Source organism: Scylla paramamosain, chromosome 5, assembly GCF_035594125.1.
Source record: "Scylla paramamosain isolate STU-SP2022 chromosome 5, ASM3559412v1, whole genome shotgun sequence".
Lineage (NCBI taxonomy): Eukaryota > Metazoa > Arthropoda > Malacostraca > Decapoda > Portunidae > Scylla > Scylla paramamosain.
The window spans coordinates 22,865,056-22,880,055 of NC_087155.1; the positions used below are offsets into that span (position 1 = coordinate 22,865,056).

At 47.5% G+C, this 15,000-nt stretch overlaps 1 long non-coding RNA gene across 2 annotated transcripts in view; it reads left to right on the plus strand.

Annotated features, from left to right (window-relative positions):
* LOC135100678 (uncharacterized) overlaps window positions 1-15,000 on the plus strand; it is a 244,413-nt gene that overhangs the window by 161,193 nt on the left and 68,220 nt on the right. For both annotated transcript variants that reach the window (XR_010268863.1, XR_010268862.1), the window contains exon 5: window positions 6,524-6,717. This is a non-coding gene — a long non-coding RNA (uncharacterized LOC135100678). The remainder of the gene's footprint in view (window positions 1-6,523; window positions 6,718-15,000) is intronic.

Here is a 15,000-nt window from a genome sequence, read left to right on the forward strand (position 1 = left end):
GGGAGTAGAAGGTTAAGAAAAGAGTAGAAAATAAAGGTAGTTGTAAAGAAGATCTGCTGGGAGTGCAGGATAGCATGGGACGGGAAATCTTGGCTAGAAAGAGAATGTAGAAAACAGTAACTTGGTGAACCTTCTCTCACACATTTATATGTTACCGTAGACTTATTGAGAGTAGTGCCTCGTGGAAGAGTCAGAGGGAAGGGATGTAAGACGAACACTGTCGGGTACGGAAAAGATCTATGGGCATTCCACTAATGTTAAACAAGGTATAATGTTTGTTAGCTTAAGATAACCCCTTAGTGTGTGTAAATGACTGTTGCTTCATTTGTCCTTGTACTAATGCATATGGCGATGCTACTGGATACTGTACCCATAATACGTGATGTATGTACATGGCAAGTACTGTGAAGCTGCGCTCATATAACCAAACTCTTCGGGACTGATATACTTTTTGTTTATGTCTGTAAGTACGTATGCTTCACAGTCAAGCCTTTTATTACACCCTTGATGAATGATTATATACTCAAGAACAGTATCCACCAAGTAGTACTGCAGCTGGTCGTCTTGGAGCAACACCAGGCACTCACAACTCACGACCCGCTAATGGCTGGGAGGGAATCACGTTGTGTTCCATGAGGATCCGTGTTGAGACGCTCAGGGGTCTCATACGCATTGTTCTCAAAGGCTAAAGAAATTATCAGATTAGTCGGATTTTCATGTGTATCTTTTCTTATTGACGATGCAGAATATTTGTCAAACCATCACCAGAATCATGACATCGTTAAAACATTCCTCCAACTTCCCCTAAGCCCTGTTAAAAGTAGTTAAGATAAGATGCCGAAGTGTTTGAGAACACCGCTCAAAGTGTCACGTGTTTCCGTCCCTTCTCTTCCCTTGTTGGCTGTTCCCTTCCCTCCACATTCTCCCCTTCGTACTTAACACACAAAGCTCATCGACTCTCATCACCGTCCCACTTGTGTTCCTCTCCCTACACTTTCCTATTTATATTTATCCGTTATTTCTTCATCCACATCCAGGTCATTAAGTCCGTCCGTGTGGCTGAAAACCTGCTTGTGCAATAACACCAACACACAACTTGCGAGGTTACAAGATCAGTGTTCTCATTAGAGGGATGGAAATGATACAGACGTGCAGCGCCCACTGAGCAACGGAGGGGAGCTTTCCAAGGGAGTGAGGAAAGAAAAGGTTAAAGAAAGAAGAGACAGAAGGAAGGAATGGTTGGTGAGGGTCTGAGTGAGGTACGAGAGAATGTGTATGTGTCAGGTAAGGAGGAAGAGAGGTAGGCAGTGAGGAAAGGAGTGACTGGTGTGTGTGTGAGAGAGAGAGAGAGAGAGAGAGAGAGAGAGAGAGAGAGAGAGAGAGAGAGAGAGAGAGAGAGAGAGAGAGAGAGTAAAGCATATACCTTCCTCAGATGAGTGCACTTGAGTGTAAACCTTGCTCTCTCTCTCTCTCTCTCTCTCTCTCTCTCTCTCTCTCTCTCTCTCTCTCTCTCTCTCTCTCTCTCTCTCACTGAGCCTCATCCTTATTTCCCTTCCTCTCTCCCTGATTCAACCCTTCTCCCCTGCCTGCCTTCTTCCCTCTCTCCTACACTCCCTCCCTCCTTCCCTGGCCGGTAGTTTCATCCCCCCTCGGTGTTAGTTCATTGTGAGGCGACGCATGTTCCGCACTCATGTTTGTGACAGGTGTGGAATATTGATGTAGTGAAAGTGCAGGTGTGAAGCAGGTGTAAGAGAGAAGACAGTGCTAGTGGCAGCCCTCGGTGGTGGCGGTGGCGGGCGAAGGAAGAGGGCGGTGGCAGCGGAGACGGGTTGAGGGAGGTCGCCGAGTAAGTGTGCTGGCCTGAGAGAGAGGACCGGGAGGAGGATGGCGGGGGGCAAGAAGTGGGTGGGTGTTGTTGCTGCTCTGAGGAAAGCGATGTGGTGACTTTTATGTAGCAGCAAATGAATATAAATGTTTGGTCGGTAGAGGTGTGTGTGTGTGTGTGTGTGTGTGTGTGTGTATGTATGTGTGTTTAATCGTGCTGCTTAAAATGTCTATGCTATTTTTTTTTATCTCTCTCTCTCTCTCTCTCTCTCTCTCTCTCTCTCTCTCTCTCTCTCTCTCTCTCTCTCTCTCTCTCTCTCTCTCTCTCTCTCTCTCTCTCTCTCATCACGCGGCACTGTCAGGAAGGTTGCAAGGATGGCATGGCACTCAGGTTAAAGGGTGCCAAGGGACATGACCCCCTCCCATGACCCCAACCTCCCCCATTCTCCCTTCCCCCACCAGGGTAGTAGGCGGTGAGTTGTCGCGATGATGACTACCCCAGACCCTGCCATCCTCCCCCTCCCCCTAACTGCCCCCCCCCCTTGCTCATCCTCCTCTTTCTTTCCTCCCCTGTTCCTCCTCCTGCTCCTCCTCCCCTTCCTCACCCTTGGCATTTCATATCTTAAGAGACGAGAGCAGGAGGGATGGAGGGGGAGGGGAAGGGTAGGGGTAAAAACTCCCCAAGGTCAAGGACTTATGCCATACTCGTCTTTTCTCTCTCTCTCTCTCTCTCTCTCTCTCTCTCTCTCTCTCTCTCTCTCTCTCTCTCTCTCTCTCTCTCTCTCTCGTGCATGAATGATCTATGTTTGAGTATAATGGAGCGAGAAACATGAGAGAAGTTTGGTTGTTGCGTATGTATCTCTCTCTCTCTCTCTCTCTCTCTCTCTCTCTCTCTCTCTCTCTCTCTCTCTCTCTCTCTCTCTCTCTCTCTCTCTCTCTCGTAGGGAAGGTCAATGGAGGGGGTATCTCATGACCAGCGCACTCCGCCAGTCTTGCAGCTGCATATATAAAAGAATCAGACTGTTAATCAGCGTGGTGCGGTCATAATTACAACAGTATAACTCGGGACCAATACATCAGGATCTTTCCCCCTGACGCAAGATGGAAAGTGTGCTCATGTTCTTCATAATGAGGACGTGGTGGTAGTGGTGCTTCGTCTCTCATTCCTTCCTCCTCCTCTCATTCCTTCCCCCTGCAACCTCGGTATAGGGTTCTTTTGTTGTGGCGGTTGCTTTTTCTACTTACACTGAAGGCTTAGGGTGGATGGAAGCCAAGTGGTACGTAGTAGTAGTAGTAGTAGTAGTAGTAGTAGTAGTAGTATAAGTAGTAAGGTTAAGTAGAGTTTGGGTGGTGAGCACAAGTGCAGTGTAAACAGTGAATGGAGGAGGTTAATGTGGTGGTGGTGATAGTAGTAATAGTAGTGATAGTAGTAGTAGTAGTAGTAGTAGTAGTAGTAGTAGTAGTAGTAATACTCGAAGTAGAAAGAGAAGAACGAGGAGAAAAAGTAGTAGTAGTAGTAGTAGTAGTAGTAGTAGTAGTAGTAGTAGTCGTAGTAGTAGTAGTAGTAGTCGTAGTAGTAGTAGTAGTAGTAGTCGTAGCAACAACAGTAGTAGTGAGCAGCAGTGAAAAGAGTGCTGTGACCCTGAGTACGCCGGCAGATAGCAGGGTGTGAAGGTCGTCTGCTGGTCGTGTCTTGAAGAGTAAACAAACGGTAGTGTAGTAGTAGTTGTAGTCGTTGATGTTGCTGCTGCTGCTGGTAGTGATGTGGTTATTTCGGGCTTTAGTGTGCTGAAAATCATAGTATATTAGTTGTAGCAGTCTCAGCAGCATCAGAAACAGTATTAGCAGTAGCAGTAGCAGCAGCAGAGATAGCAATAGACGAAGTAACGCATTTTTTCTCACTCTAGTCTATGAACATGCAAAAAAAAAAAAAAAAAGAATACCGCAAAAAAAAGAAAACACATTTAACGTCAAGGAAAGAAAGAAAGTAAACATATATATAATACATGTAAATGCGCCAACCAAGACAGTGCAACACACATTCACTACCATGACCTGCCCGACCCGGACCTACATTCTCACACACTCGCACTCATGCACAACCTCTTGCACACACATACCGGACGACATTTTTACAATTGTGTTAGCACTTGCATCATCGCCACCCTACTAATGACGCCGTGCTTACCTCTCAACTGCCAATTACTTCGCCAGTGAACGTTGATTTACACGCACCATTATAACACTGCAAAAGATAACTTATATATGATCATTAATGGAAGTAAATGTTCAACTTGCCAAAGGGAGCAGTAAAGAGTTCATTCAGGGATACTCCTACTCAGCTGACGTGTTGCAGAAGAGGAATAAGAATAAGAAAAAAAAGCGAAGAAGTTGGAGGAGGAGAGAGAGAGGAGGAGGGAGGAGGAGGAGGAGCGCATGACTCACACGTATCATTTAACTAGCAAGGGTCTTTATCTTCAGTTAAGTGTTAGATGAATGAGGCGATAGACACTATTAAGTATTGTAGATACGTGAAGCTACTTATGGGAATGCGTCAAAACCTTTTTTGCTCTCTCTCTCTCTCTCTCTCTCTCTCTCTCTCTCTCTCTCTCTCTCTCTCTCTCTCTCTCTCTCTCTCTCTCTCTCTCTCTCTCTCTCTCTCTCTCTCTCTCTCTCTCTCTCTCTCTCTCTCTCTCTCTCTCTCTCTCATAGTTTCTGTCGTGAATTTATTTTCTATTTCCGTCTCCAGGTATTTCTGTGATGTGTGTGTGTGTGTGCGTGTGTGTGAAAACAAGGTCATGTTTATAAAAAAACTCACATTGTTGATTCACACTTGTGGAATTTTTCTCAATTTCCTTCCCGAATTTCTTCGCATCCATTCATATGAAGCAATAAAAAGCGACACTGACGGGACGAATGCGCAAGTGCCTCTCAGTACGTGGGTCGCGTTCGGGTCTCAGGACAGCTGCTGCGTGGGTATCGGTAGTAAGTCGCCATGAATCACCTCAGAGCGTCAAAAGTACCGTTGCCTGCCACGATCTCACCTGTTCTTGCTGTTTCACCTGCGACTTACCTGAAATGAGAGCAACGTGCGTCAGGAAGCGAGGAAATTCTTGATGGATCTCACTTTTTTTTTTGCTTCCCAGACGTGGCATGTGTACTGGATGTGTTTTGTATAATGTAACTTGTGTACTGGAAGGACTGGAGGGTGTGGTGCTTGGGGAAAAACCAGAAGAGGCGGAGGTGCAGGCGTGAGGCATAATAGATGGGGCTGCTCAGGTGCAGGGCGTGTGTAGGGCGGAGTGGAGTGAGGCGAACTGGAAGTAGTGATGATGGGAAAAAAGAAATCCATCGTTTGGCAAGTCACTGCTTCAACCGGAATGGAAAGAAAGTAAGAAAACATTCACCTTGTTACTCTGTCGTAAGTTTATCACAAGACCAAGTTCACCAGTTATGTATTTCAGAGGGAGTTCAAATAGATGAGTAATTTTCTTTGCATGTTAGTTTGATACACATTAAGAGGAGGGAGTTCTTGAGGAAATACTACATTTAATAAGAAGTCTTGGAAGGAATGTATTATATTTAGCGAAGAAGTATTTGCTCTCACTGAATTTTAACATTCCTGTGTGTGTGTGTGTGTGTGTGTGTGTGTGTGTGTGTGTGTGTGTGTGTGTGTGTGTGTGTGTGTGTGTGTGTGAACGCGCTCCTCGCCTTGTCTGCTGCTCAGGAAGACCTTTTGGACTTGCTGAAATCCTGCTGCTGATTATCAGGGTCAATTATAGAGAGTGAACACCTGGGGCAAGTAATGGATACCTTGGTTTAGCGTCAATCAGTCTACGCCACCGGTGATGGACGGGAAGGGGTTTTGAGGAATGAGCGACCCGACCAAGTGATGGGCGGCTGCAGGGGAAGGAATAGGCAGTAGGGGTGAGGTTCGGGTGAGAGCTGTGAGAAACGAGCGGTTGTGGGGGTGAGGGATGGGTGATGGAGGTGTGGGATGGCTGGCAGGTGCGAGGAATGGGCAGCAGGGGTGAAGAATGTGTGGCATGGGTGGGTGAAGTGAGAAATGTGGTGGTGTTAGAGGAGTGGAATCCGTTTGACTTGAATGTGATGTCTGTGTGAAAGGGAATGGGAGGTAGGGGAGTGCTGTTATGGGTCTCCTGGTATCTGCTGGCTGGTTCTCCTCCTCTCTCTCTCTTCCCCACACCACCCCAATCACACCCCGTCCCCCAAGCCTCGGGTCACGCTGCCCAGGGTGACACTGGCTGCTATTTGAGGACATTAAGCTTAAGATGCGCAGTTTATTAAATTACAGGGTGAAGATGAGAGTCATGAGTGGCCCAAACACATCGCCGTGAAGTGCTCCGTTTGGGGAATGGTGTGGTGCGGGAAGGAGGGGAGGGGGATAAGGCGTAGCGGAGGTAGAGTTGAGTTGAGAGAGGATATGGACGGGGGGAGCTTGTATGGGGAAGATCCGATTAAAAAAACTAAATATAAAATCAATGAAACGACACGAAAGAAAATATTTACAGATGTCCATACGGATGCATATTAGACATTTCAGGAGGTATTTACTCTTGGAGGCAGGAATGTAACACGTTTATTTGGGCTATGAGTCAGGGAGCAGTGACTGGTGTAAGTGTTGTGAGTGTGAGTGAAGGAACGAGTGTCAGGTGTTAGCACGACTTTTCCCTTGCAGTGAGCGGCCTGCACGTGCTGGTGATCGTCCTGGCGGCCGTTCTGGTGACGGCCCTGCTGTCTTGCGTGTTGGGCCACTCTAAGATGGGCGCCAGGCTCTGGTCCCATCGACGGTCCGCCCGCGCCGCCCACACCACCCCCGCCTCTCGCCACACCCACACCACCATCATCACGCCCACCACCTTCACACATTCGGTAAGTGACCTAAACTTGCTCCGGCACCGCCCTAGTGTTTTTATCATGAGAGTCTGGTGTGTAATCATCTCTTATTGTGAGGAAGAAATATATGGAAAGATCATTGAAATCTTCAAATGTAAGTTTCCGGCTCGCATCAGAAGAATATAAAAATGTATGTATACTGATGTCATTTGCAGTAAGTAGGTGTCTAATTGTTCTACCACCAACTCGTTTTTCTTTTTCTTTTTTTCATATAAAATTACGTCACTAGGTAATGTTAATATCCATCAATACTTAAACTTGTCCCGACTCAAACCATGTTGAAAGGTGTACTGTCATTAATGACACAACCAAAGAGTGCCTCCTCGCCTGGCATTAAGGAGGCAGTGCCATGCCCCTGCTTTGGCTCAGGAATCAGGATGAAGCTTCGTCATGATGTCATGTGCAAAGCGGCGGTCAGAGTCCAGTGAGGAAAACGAATGTAGAGGACCGGTGGAATAATATAATGTTGAGCTCCAAATATCCATCTTACTCTTCATCCATTTACAACGCGTGAAGGTGATGAGGTGTGTGTGAATGAGGTCTGTGCTGGACGTCTGTGTCAGCAATTATAAACCAATACTGGTGAAAATGAACTCGTTGGCCACCCGCATGTGAGCTGCCTCGCTCTGAGCACCACCAACCAATCACAGGCGTGCGGGAGCCACCCACGGGCCGGGGACCAGGTATTGGGGGAAGGAGGGAGGCTCAGGGTGTCGAGCCGTGAGTGAAACCTCGACTGAATTGCTCGAACACTTTATTTGACTCAACCAAGTATTTATGTTTTCGTATCCGTTTTGTGTTCTCATTCCGGTGAGAATTTTCAGGCAGTATTTCGAGGCGTGTCTGTAGCGATGCCTGATTTTTTTGCCGTAAATTTGAAGCACCATAATTTTCCGCCACACTACTCAAAAGTGAATCACTAGTTAGCGGGCGTCCACCAATAGGAGAGGTGTCATGAGCAGCCAATGAACGTGCCCCACCCGGTCCGACTCCCTGATGCTGGTTCCTCACTCGGCAGTCACTCTCCAGCAGACGAGACACAGAGACGCGATCGTGTACGTCTGCGTGTGTGCGTACGTGTGTACGTGTGTGTGCGCGTGAGTGTGTTACCACCGTGCCTCATCTTGTGCTAACTCCTCACTGGTGCTGAGGTGCGTGTGTTTATGTATGTGCCTGTGAGCTGCCCTGCCTCCACCACCACCATAGCCATCATCGCCAATACCAACGCAGGGAAAGGAAAGGAGGAGGAGAAAGCATGAGGCGTTCATATCCACCACCCGTCAAATGTTGATGGAAAGACACAAACAAGCAAGGAACGAGTAAACAACGGCACCGTACAAGCTAGGACGAGGTGAGGACATGCACTAATCCCAGCGCAAAAGAAACAAGCACACAAGACAAGCAGCAGCAGCAGCAGCAGGAGGAGGAGGAGGAGGAGGAAGAGGAGGATCGCCAAACACGAAGGCAAGCAGACACGCTCCCACACACGGCCGGAGCGGAGACAAGAATTTATAGGCAGAACCGGCGATCAGCGCGGCCCTTGTTAGGCGAAGGAGAGAGGAACACGAGAAGACGAGAGGACGGAAGGTAACTTTATTTTCTTTACCGAACTGCGCCAACCAAATTACACGATTTTTTTTCTTTCCTCTCTCTCTTATTGATTTTGCTGCCTTCCTATTTCTTCTGAATTTGCAAAGTGGCATGATTTTCTTTTCTTTCCATTGTCATGCTCTATCTTTGTGTCATTAGATTATTTCCTATTGTTTGTTCCCAGACATTTTTATCACATATCATGGTGACCTTCACACGACGTACTCCTGAGCGACAGATTTGTACGCTTCCCACAGTATTTTTTCTTCTTGTTGATACACTAATGAAGTGGTTATAAATCCCTGAGTCTCACGTGAGTGTCTTGATTGCTACTAAGCAGTATTACCGCTGATAAGTTGATGGTTTTAGCAGAAGTTATGGCTATAGTTGTAGTAGTAGTAGTAGTAGTAGTAGTAGTAGTAGTAGTAGTAATTGTTATTGTAATTGGGAACTGTCAACAAAACCGCAAGATTCCTGAGTGACTACCAACCAGTTTTTCTTGAGGTTATTTTTCTTTCTCTCTCTTCCCAGGCCTGTCCCCATACCGCTTATTACCTAAGCCTGCTTGTACACACACACACACACACACACACACACACACACACACACACACACACACACACACACACACACACACACACACACACACACACACACACCACATTGCAGTGACTCCGCGTGACACATTAATTGACAGCATGCCACATGATGCAACACATGACGCCACGTGACTGGCGATACATGACACCTCCACTTGAGCCCGCGCGCGCGCGCGCACACACACACACACACACACACACACACACACACACACACACACACACACACACACACACACACACACACACACTTGTACCGCGTCCATTATCGTTTCGTGACTCAATGTAATTATTCACACACACAAAAACGCGGAGTAAAGATGAGTAAGATATAATTAGGAGGAACAGTGTAAAAAAAATGAATATAAGAAAAGTTAATAAAAACGTAGAATATTATGGTGGTGTAGGAAGGAGAAGGAACAAGTAATAGGTGGAAGAGAAAGAAAAGTAAGACTGTAAGAAACGGAGAAAGGGAGGGAGGGAGGGAGGGAGAGGAAAGAAAGAGAATGTATGAATGAAGGGGCAGGGCTGAGGAATAACATGGAAGGGTGAAAGGATGATGATAGTGGAATGCAACGGGGTGAAAATAGGAAGGTGAAGGACGGAAGAGGATATTAGGACTGTCAGAGGCGCTGTGTTGGCCACCATTGCCACCACCTCTCACCACATCACCACTGCACCGCTCACCATCATCATCATTACCACCTACCACATCACCACTGCACCGCTCACCATCATCATTACTACCTACTTCCTCACACCACTTGAATGGCTTTCTGAGCACCACTGTTATAGTAATATTGTGTTCCGTCGTTGCTGTCCTGGTGACTACTACAATCTCCGACCAACTTTGAACTCAATACAGTATATAACTTGTCTTCTCACTGCCATCACCACTACCACCACCACCACCATCACCCCCACTACCACCATCATCACAGGTGTTAGAGTAAAGTAGAAAGATATTATTAAAACAAATTAAATAGATAGATAGATAGATAGATAGATAGATAGAGAGAGAGAGAGAGAGAGAGAGAGAGAGAGAGAGAGAGAGAGAGAGAGAGAGAGAGAGAGAGAGAGAGAGAGAATGTTAGTAAGTCAAATATTCACATGAACCTGCCTGTTTGTTCACCCCCCATCCCCACCACCCATACCTTCCTCTTTCTACAACCCACAACCCTTTATCTCCTTACAAGCCGCACTCTTTGCACTCCTTCCTCACCCCTCAGCACTCCCACCTCACCCTACCTGCTGCTACCTTGGCCCCGCTGCTAGAGGTCGCTGCCAAGGTCGCTCCATCCAGTGTCTGTCAATTAGCTCCCTCTCGAAGGTGTAAACACACACAGCCTTGCATAAACACATGGAATCTCTTAGTCCAGAAGTAGGAAAGGGACACTGGGAAGTGTAAAGTAAGTATGTGTAATGATGTGCATGATAAATTGGTTGAGAATTGGAATGTAATGGAGGAATGTGTTTGTTTCTATGTAAGTAAGTTTGTTTCAGTGTTTGAAGAAAGAGACAGAGAAAGTAAATGCATTATTTATTTAGGACTGAAGCACTGAAGTGCATTTGATCGAAGCTTTGTTTCTTTTAACAGCACTGCATTTGTACGTATAAAAAGATGTGCAAGACATGTGTAGAACTAATGAGCTTTGTGAACTAAGGAACGTTGTTGTTGTGATGGTGGTGGTGGTGGTGGTGGTGGTGCTGCTGCTGCTGCTGCTGCTGCTGCTGGAGAGGGTTACTGGGAAGGATGGTGCTGTCGAAGGAATAAATTCGTTTAGAGCTCACCGTTCTGGGCATTAAGTCAACGGCGAGGCAAAGCTGCAGCCAGAAGGGGAGGTCACTCGGAAAATTCCTTTAGTGAAAACTCCTCACCAAGGAACAACAAATGAGAATAGTTTAAAAAGACGTGGGGAGTAGTTCATTTCCGGAAAGGATAGTCTCGCAACGGGGAGGAGGACGGATATTGGCGGGAGAGAGTTGACCAAACTGGGACACTCGACACTCGACATGCAGGTTGACCAGTCAAGTGGATCGAACAGTCGTAAACTCTCAGTACGACTGGCAGACCGGGGACCAGAGTGAGAAATGTGCAAATGTATAGATTCTGTCCATCTGAGATTATAATTATATACTAGTTTGTTTTTCTTTGCTTACTGATTTTATTGACTGGTGGGTAGACAGGTAGATCATCCTACGCTACTCCCCCGTCAAGGAATGTTTAGCTGTGATAGCAGCAGACGATGTATAGGCATCGTGTGTCGAAAGCCACACCGCCGACACACTTCCTGTCTACAACGAGTTTTAGGCGCCGTTCGGCAATAGACACTCGAGAGGCCGAGGACCTGATGGCTGAGTCTTCAGTGAAGGGGGACACGCCGCGCCTCGGGGCACTGGTAGCGAAATGATGCCATGCCTGCGACGCGTTCACAACAGAGAGAGAGAGAGAGAGAGAGAGAGAGAGAGAGAGAGAGAGAGAGAGAGAGAGAGAAATTAATGACTTGCATGAACGTGAAAATTAAATTATAATTTTCATTAAATAATGGAATAGCTTATTGTAGCCTATTTTACTGTAATTTTCAAATTAGGTTTTCAGCACGTATGCTATTAAACAAATTTTATCTGCGCATCCATTAACTTTTATTTTGTTCAGCCACACACTCTTTTCCCCGCGCGTGACACACCCTGGAGGGCAGTGTGACGCAGCAAGCCTCCGCGGCACAGTACCCGGCGGGTCTTGCTTTACACGCGGCGACAGAAACAAGACAACGAGTTGCTGTTTTTATCCGTGTTCTCTTCTCAGCGGTTGTCGTTACTCCGTGTAACCTTGTAGTGCTAAAGTTCGATGGCGCGACAATCCTAGCGTGAAGGGCTCCTTTGGGGTGCCAAGACCTACCTCGGGCGGCATGCAGAGCCATATCGCTGGTGCCAGGCCCTCACAGGGCAGCCATAGTGCCAGGCTCGACGCGTTGCCAAGCAGTAGCGTAAGGCAAAGTTCAGATACGATTGGTTGGTCTAACACACTGGTCACCGCACTCCTGCTTACTATTAACACACACACACACACACACACAGAACCTAGTACACCTCTGTCTGCTGCCTGGCACACGCCCACATACCCAAGCACAAACACACTATCATACGCCAACATAAAGTCATACGTTCATAGGGACACCCGCGCACTCTAGCAGACACACCAACGCCTTAGCACGCCACCACCACACCACCACCACTACCACCACCTCCCCAGCAAGTGTTGCAGGCACGTTCACTTCTTGAGTGCAGGATTAGAGCTGCTTCGCTTATGCAAACACAACGGGGGCCGCATCGATAACGTCCGCTGGTGCATAGCTCGCGGCGCACATACGTACCAGACATGGAAAAAGAGAGAGAGAGAGAGAGAGAGAGAGAGAGAGAGAGAGAGAGAGAGAGAGAGAGAGAGAGAGAGAGAGAAAAGAAAAAAGAAAAAGCAGCGGATTGTTTTCAGTGCATTATACACAGACATGTTTTGCTGGGCACAGGCTGGCTGCAGAGCCCACCACCACCACCTCCCCTTCTCACTCCACTTCCCCACTCACACGCTCCCCTCCTCGCCTCCCGTCAAGGGGTGACTCACCTGACGAGGATAATCAAAGGTATGTGCTGCCGTCTCACGCACCACACACCGCGGCCACGACCACGCCTCCACCACACTTCAAACTTTTGACTTAGGCGTACACACACACACACACACACACACACACACACACACACACACACACACACTCAGTCAGTCAGTCAGTCACGAAGGTATCATAAGCCATGGTTTCTCCAGCTAACACGTAGTAATGTTCTCAGCTTCGGGTGCGAAATTACGAGCGGCGGCTCAATATCCCGCTCAGTGCTCCAGTCGTTCACCGGAGATCCATCACGACAAAATCAAAAGTGCAAAGGAAAGCCCACCTTAGATTAGTGTAGCTCGCATAAGACTTGCTTGCAGCGTCCTGTGGTGAGCAAGGTCACTGGGAGTAAGTCTCGCAAGCAAGGCAAGAGAGGTAGTGGTGATGTCGCGACACTCAGAACGCAATACATCCACTCCCTCCATGGGTCAGCCAGTCATTTCCTCATGCACTGTGAATAGTTCGAGTGACATATGTAAAGTAGTTAAGGATGCCATATCTATTTTTCACCTATGGCTGGTGATTATATAAAGTGGCGCCGTGGACATCGTGGGGGAGGGACAGCCTCGTGTTTTGTGGGTTGACTGCCGAGCTGCGCATGTTGCCTTGCCCTGCACGTTGCTCGGCTGGGTGGTGGTGGACTGGTGAACTGGAAAACCGGGCAGGTATGTTGATCTGCTTGTGTGTGTGTGTGTGCGTGTGCGTGTGCGTGTGTGTGTGTGTGTGTGTGTGTGTGTGTGTGTGTGTGTGTGTGTGTGTGTGTGTGTGTAGGCCAGAAAGTGCATGAATAGTTGAGGAAAAGGTGGTGAGGTTTCGTTCGTCCTGGGAGGAGAACAAGTGCCCCTGGCCTGGGAGGGTTCAACGACCACCACTGTTTATCTGGGGTTATCGTGGCTCTGGCATACGACGTTGTGATTCAGCTGGTCAATCTAGCGACCTTGGCGGCTTTCCTTCCCCACTCCCCTCACCCTTCCTCCCACCTCTCTCTCTCTCTCTCTCTCTCTCTCTCTCTCTCTCTCTCTCTCTCTCTCTCTCTCTCTCTCCGTTGCTCACCCGTGCTGGCCAAACCTCTACCGCCTCCTTGCCTCACATCTCCCATGCTTTTCCACGCTCTCTCTCTCTCTCTCTCTCTCTCTCTCTCTCTCTCTCTCTCTCTCTCTCTCTCTCTCTCTCTCTCTCTCTCTCTCTCTCAGACATGATACAAAAGGTGGTAGGTTACCCTTTCATGCACACGAGAGAGAAAGAGAGAGAGAGAGAGAGAGAGAGAGAGAGAGAGAGAGAGAGAGAGAGTCTACGTTGTTGAAAATAAGGAAGTGATGTGAATGTGCGATCGATGAAAGAAGAAGAGAAAGAGAAGAGAGAGAAAGAAAGGGAAGACTTGCTTGTATTGAGAGAGAGAGAGAGAGAGAGAGAGAGAGAGAGAGAGAGAGAGAGAGAGAGAGAGAGAGAGAATCATGGAAAGCAAAGGAAAAGGAGAATTAAGGATAAAAGCGAAGCAAGCAAGAGAGAGAGAGAGAGAGAGAGAGAGAGAGAGAGAGAGAGAGAGAGAGAGAGAGAGAGAGTCGCGGCCACAATCGACAGCTTAGGAACAATTCAGAAATATTAAAGAGAGGAATAGTGTTAAAACATTTTGGGTTCTGAAAAGTTGCCAAGAATTCTCCCCAAAAGGAAACCGCCCGTGAACTTACAGCCCTTTTTGAGTGTTGTTGAGAAAGGCTGTTGAGGCGTGAAGGTGGAAGCCTGTGTGTGTGTGTGTGTGTGTGTGTGTGTGTGTGTGTGTGTGTGTGTGTGTGTGTGTGTGTGTGTGTGTGTGTGTGTGTTTCTGCCCTGTCGTTATTAACTTCACGGAGACTCGCTGCGTAATACGACGAAATTCTCACGTAGTTTGACCATGAATCACCCACGACGGCCACGCCGCGCGCACACACGCACACATACACACACACACACACACTCAAATTAGTATTTACATCAAAGTAAGACAAACATACTAGAAGGCAACGCAGAAAACACACACACACACACACACACACACGCATTCCTCAGCATTACATTACGTACATAAATCTAAGAATGTATTGCGCTCTTCTATGAAAAAAAAAAAACAAGAGAAATGATAAAAAAAACATGCACAAGCTGATACATAAACAGAAATATCACACACACACACACACACACACACACACACACACACACACACACACACACACACACACACACACACACACACACACACACACACCTCACGCCTCACTATTGCGCAGTGGTGACAGGGAGATGAGCGGAGAGAACAGGGGAATGTTAGCTGGAGAAGGAGGGAGAGTAAAAGAGAGAGGGAGAGGAGGAGAGGGTGAGGGAGAGAGGGAAGGAGGGAGGGAGAGGGAAGGGCAACTCTCATTACCCTCTCC